This window comes from Sinocyclocheilus rhinocerous, unplaced genomic scaffold (assembly GCF_001515625.1).
Source record: "Sinocyclocheilus rhinocerous isolate Xijiao unplaced genomic scaffold, SAMN03320098_v1.1 scaffold4561, whole genome shotgun sequence".
Taxonomy (NCBI): Eukaryota; Metazoa; Chordata; class Actinopteri; order Cypriniformes; family Cyprinidae; genus Sinocyclocheilus; species Sinocyclocheilus rhinocerous.
Window position 1 is genome coordinate 256,847 of NW_015657966.1, and position 6,406 is coordinate 263,252.

A 6,406-nucleotide genomic window follows, 5' to 3' on the forward strand; every position below is an offset into this window, starting at 1 on the left:
AGTGTTTTCATATATATATATATATATATATATATATATATTAATCAGTTGGGTTTTAAAATACCAAAACTATTGCCATAATTATGTTAAGGAGTTAAACTTTTTTCCCCCATTGACTGCAGTTGGTCTCAACTGAGCTTGCCTTGCTGCAGCAGATGATCTGCCTTAATATGTGTTGTTCCTTACTACAATGGTCCACTAGGTGGCGATATTCCCTATATAAGTAATTGTTGACCATGTATGGAATCATAAGTACTAGCTTAACTGATTGGCAGACTGCAGCTGTAGTAGTGATGGCTGGGGGAGCATAAGGTGGGTTAAAATCCATGATTGTACAAATAACAGAACATTTAGGGAGTAACACTAAAAAACGAAGTTTGCCTATTTTCACCTTATTCTTTTTTTCTTGTCATACCTACATTAACTTCTTCCTCAGTCACGACATAAATGCTTCATCTGCAGTAAAATTTCAGTCTATTGCAGTTCCACACCTCCCTTCTCCTGAATCAGCACTTTTCTGCTGCAGGTCCATAGCATTACCCACTGAGGTTGATTGAGCACCATATGAGCATATGTCTCTCACTCTCCCATGGGTCCTCTTTCCTCCATTTTTTTCTATATGACATTCCTCTCGAATTTTCTATCACAGTCCATGTCCTAATACCTATTACTTCCTTCATCCCATCCATTCCTTTCGTCTGAGGTCACAATGCCACACAAGTGTACGTATATTCACCATCTGGGTTTATATGCCTCATCAATCTTCACATACACTCCATTAGGCTTGTAATGGAAAGGACAGCTGTGTTCATGTCTCGGTTTCATAAGAATTTTATGCCTGCAACAACATCAGCAGATTATAATGTCTCCCACTCTCTTTGAAATAGGTATGTTTTGGTGTGATTGTGGAAAGTACAGCAGTAACCCTGAGCTTTTATATTTATCACTGTCTACACCCACTTTACAGCTCTTCAGTGTCCTCTGTGACCCCGGCAGGTTGTTCACATGTATAGAGTGCTGTGTATTGAAGTGTGTTTTTCCACGTGGACTCCCTGACAGTTCAAACCTAGTGTACGTTATTGAATACTCACAAAACACAATGGTTATGTAATGGCGGAAGCAGATGATTCAAGCAGTAGAAAGACAATAGTCAAGAAACATTATTTAGGATTCTATACTTCAATGTTAATGATTTGATTCAGTTTGGGAGCTTTATGGATTTTTACATTTGACCAAAAAAGGGTGTTAAAATAGTTGCAGTTAGTGGTGGTGCATAGTCTCCTGTAAGTTAAGGATGTTGGGGATTTGGATTTTTCTCAGTGATTCAAATCTTTTAAATCAGTTCACTGGATGGATCCTTCTCTGAATCATTTAGTGGCCCTTGAAGCCAGTAGATGGGGACATTAAAGGAGCAGTCACATGTTCCGAATTCCAGTCATTTCAATAAGAATACCTACAATTGAAAGTTTAGCTTGAGGCTGAAAAAATTTCCAACAGAAAGCTGGATTGAAAGTGTCTTTTGTGTGAACTGTGCTTCATGCATTGCTATAATATTGATAGACACAACATCAAAACCACCTGCCTAATATCATGTAGGTCGCCCTCATGATGCCAAAACAGCTCTGGTGCATCGAGGCATGGACTCCACGAGACCTCTGAATGTGTTCTGTCGGTTCTGGCACCAAGACATTAGCAGCAGATACTTTAAGTCCGGCAAGTTGTAAGGTGAGGCCTCCATGAATTGGATTTGATGGTCCAGTACATCCCACTGATGCTCGATTAGATTAAGAACTGGGGAATTTGCAGGCCAAGGAAACACCTTGAACTCTGTCATGTTCCTCAAAGCATCCCTGACCAATTTTTGCACTGAAACAGGCCACTGCCATCAGAGAACACTATTGCCATGAAGGTACGTGGTCTGCAACAATCTTTAGGTAGGTGACACGTGTCAAAGTAACACAGACATGAATGCCAGGATTCAAGGTTTCACAGCAGAACATTGTCCAGAGCACAACACTGCCTCCACTGGCAGGCCTTCTTCCCAGAGTGCATCATGCTGTCATCTCCTCCCCAGGTAAATGATGCACTTGCACCCAGCCATCCACCTGATCTAAAAGAGAGCATGATTCATCAGACCAGGTAACCTTCTACCATTGCTCCACGGTCCAGTTCTGATGCTCGCATGCCCATTGTAGGTGCTTTCAGCGATGGACAGAGGTCATCATGGGCACTCTGGCGTTCTGAAGCCACGCAGCCCCATACACAGCAACTGAGATGCACTGTGTATTCTGACACCTTTCTATCATGGACAGCATTACTTTATTCAGCAGTTTGAACTACAATAGCTCTTATGTGTGATCAGACCAGACAAGACTAACTTTCTTTTCCCATGTGCATCAATGAGCCTTAGGAGCCCATGACTCTGATGACAGTTCACCGGTTGTGCTTTTTTGCACCATTTTGGTAGGAACTAACCACTGCATACTGGGAACACCCCACAAGACTTGCCGTTTTGGAGATGCTCTGACCCAGTCATCCAGGCATCACTATTTGGCCTTTTTTCAGAGTTACTTTTCTCTTGCCCTATTGTCCTGCTTCCAACTGACTGTTCACTTACTGTCCAGTAGATCCCACCCCTTGGCAGGTGTTATTCACTTCATCCGTCAGTGGTTTTAATGCTGTGGCTGGTCAGATTATACCGCAACAATAAGCGTCCAACCGATGTACAGGATGGAAAAAAGTCTTGCCGTGGACAAACCTCTTTGTGATGAGGGAGTGACGTGACCAGAAGCAGCTGAATGCTACAGCTGAGATGGAGTGTACGGTTTGATGAGAGATTGAAGATAGTAAGGAGCGAGACCGCTGGCAGTATTGCAGGCCAGAAACAGTGTCCTTAATTTCATCTAAAGTGCACTGACTGTTCTTGAACACTCTCTTGTTTCTTCTGAAAGGACATCAATACTGGTAGTGGAATAAAAGGACTCGGAGAGGCATCTCTATCTGCGGTGTAATGGAAAGATCAGACTTGGCTCACATGCTGGTCAGTGACCTTATGGGTTTAATGGCCTTGGAGGCCATGACACGGTGCAGGGTTCAGTAAAGCTAAACTGATGCAGAAACTGATTTGTTACTTCAGACCAGGAGAGACAAGATGACGAGAAACTGACATCAGATAGTCCTACCAATACGATATGGGCAGAGGCCCTGTGGTCAGACTGTTAAAAATACACATTTACACACATGAATGTATGCATGCATCCCAGGCTCGTCTGAAACATTTGAGACAGGGAAGAGCAAGGCGATATGCTGTAACATGCACATGCGATGAAAAAAAGCACACACCCACAACCTTATGTAATAAGGACTCTGCCGCTACAAAAAAAGACTCCACCACTTTATACATGATGAAGCAATGTGTAACAACTGACCATGTATGCATGCGTTTAAAGAGATAGTTTACCAAAAAAAAGCAAATCATTTACTCACCCTCATAACATTCCAAATAATCAATCAAAATCAAATTTGTCACATACAACTATACATATGACATGCAGTGAAATGCTTTTTACAACCACTCATTAAAATACAAATAATAAAGGTAAGACGTTTAAAAGTTAAAGAATAAAACTAGAATGTAGGAATAAAAGAATTTACAAAGAACCTGACTTACTTTCTTTTGTGAACGTAAAAGAAGATATTTTGAAAAATGACGGAAACTAAACATGACCCGAGTCCACTGACTTTGTATGGACAAAAATAAATAAATAATAAAATAAAATAAAAAGTATTGTTTAATGTTCAACAGAAGAAACGGTAATGTCATACAGTTTTGGAGAAACACCAGTTAATGCCAGAATTGACATTTTTGGGTGAACTATGCCTTTAAAAAACGGTTTATTCTTGGGTTTTGCAGAAAGCAGCGTTCTTAGCCGTAATTTAAACGCGAACGCTGTTTTCTTGCCTTTCAGGGACTTTGTAGAACGCAGTGCAGCACACAATTGCCTCCGACTGTGAACGCGCCGTGCATACGTGGCGTTCTAACAGGTGTTGGAAGAGTGCGCATGTGCGATTATTAAAGATTCCGAAAGATGCGGAGAACGCTGCGTTAAGAACAGCGCATGTAAACACGGCCGTAGCTTTTGTATCTTTTAACCACTTCTCGCAGCAGGCGTTTTTCTAGCGGGTATGTAAATCTAGTCAATAAGCAAAAGATTCTTTGAAAGTGTCAAACTTCAAAGCAGCGCTGAGACATTCAGGATCAGACAAAGAATAAATTAAGCTTTAAGAACCACAGGGGTGGAAACACAAAGGGATGGAGCAGACGCTCACCAACCCCCACCTGCAGTTTAGAGCCCGGCCAGCAGGAGTCCGTCTGAATCTTTCATTCGGTGCTGCAGGCAAAACTTTGTGTGTGTGTGTGTGTTCCCTTTCATGGGAACTTCGAACTGCGTCCTCTAGGGGTCGCTATGGGGAACGCCTCGTCGTGACCCGTGTCTGAAGCATACATAGAAAAAACCGACCGTTGCACTTTTAACTGACCACTCACTCTCTGGGGCCGGTTGCACAAACATAGACACTATAAGTCTTACAAACTAATTTTACCAACTAGCAGTTAGACAAGGGGTAATCAGTCTTTACTTTTTGGATTCACATTAGGCCAATCTGCCTTTTTGTAACTGACTTTAAAAGTTATGACCATTCTTGAAGAAAATAAATTAGATGACTAACTTTTTAAGACTATAGTCTAAGCAGGTTTATGCAACCGCTGCTGTTTCTGTTGTCCTCACTGGCCTCTATGAGGGTCCCTTTTTATGCCATATGTAGCTGTAAGTAATAGTGGACTACTGTTTTCTACTGTGTCTATATTTGCCAATGTTCTTTACGTGTTTACAGCTACATTGCCAAAAAAGGGGATTTAAAAAGTTGAGTTTCTTGAAGAAAAGACTAGTCTAGTCTAAGCAGTTTGTGCAACCAGCCACCAGAAACTAGATTGATTTAAAAAAAAAAACATTGCAAAACCAATGTTAGGATGTATTCTGTTTTATGGCTTGTAACTTTATGTGATTGTGCAGTTAATAATGTTTGTTTCTTGTTAAAATAATGTAACTTCGAGCAGGATAACTTGCCATTTTGTTAAGGATCTGACAGTTAAATGGATATTAAAGACTAACAGGATGGAAAGTGATACTGAATCCTAGGTAATCGATTTATAGGTTTTCTTAAACAAAATAATATTTACAACATGTGTTCCCAGGATAGCTGAACAGATGTTTTGTTTGAAAGTTTTAATTTAGTAAAAGGGAGATTAAAAAGTCAAGAAACATCTGCAATATTTCATAATCATTTCAAAAGTTAATGGACATGGTAACATCCACCTAAAAGTGTTAAATTGTTTAAAGGGGTCATATGATGCGATTTCAAGTTTTCCTTTCTCTTTGGAGTGTTACAAGCTGATTGTGCATAGATAAGATCCCTGAAGTTGCAAAGACTAAAGTCTCAAAACCAAAGAGATATTCTTTATCAAAGTTAAGACTCTGCCACGCCCCCCTAAAACGGCTCATTCTAACACGCCCCCACATATCTACCCCACTATGTGGAAATATTTGCATAATCCCGCCGCAAATGTGCACGCAAAGAAAGAAGGCATGGTGTCAGTAACCGCAGTTAGTGTTGAAGCAGCCATGTCAAGGAGACGCTGTGTGTTTCTAGGCGAAAGCAAAAGCACTTTATTTAGCCTTCCGAAAGTAGATGCATTTAGGAATCTTTAAGATTACTTACAACAGAACAGCAATGCATTTTATGGACGACCGTTTCGTGAACCTAGGAGAGGAGGTAATGCGGAAGAGTAACGCGTTGTGTGTGTGTGTGTGTGTGTGTGTGTGTGTGTGAGAGAGAGAGAGAGAGAGAGACAGCTTCACATCACAGTAGAGTCAGCTGTCTTAACTGTCTTAACTGTACTGCATCATTACTGTGTCTGTTCCCCTTTCGGGCTTGAACTGATGGTAAAACTAATAAAACTAATGACTGTCTTTACATTTATTTTGAAAGATGAAGCTCGCGATTATGGTAAGGGGCGTTACATTTCCGACGAGTGCTTGCGGTGTTCGGCCAATCACAATGCACTGGGTCAGCTGGCCAATCAGAGCAGACTGCGCTTGTCGGAAGGAGGGACTTTGTAGAAAACGAAGCGTTTGAGAGAGGCGGGGCATAGAGGACCTACAATAATGTACAGTATTTGAAAAATAATGTGTTTTTTGAACATTAAAGCATGTCAACATATTCTGTTACACCAAATACACAAAATAATGATCTTTAAAAAAAGCACCATATGACCCCTTTAAATGATATAAATGCGTATTTGCTGAATGCTGACGGCAAACAAGAAAGTATTATAATGTTTGCCTTT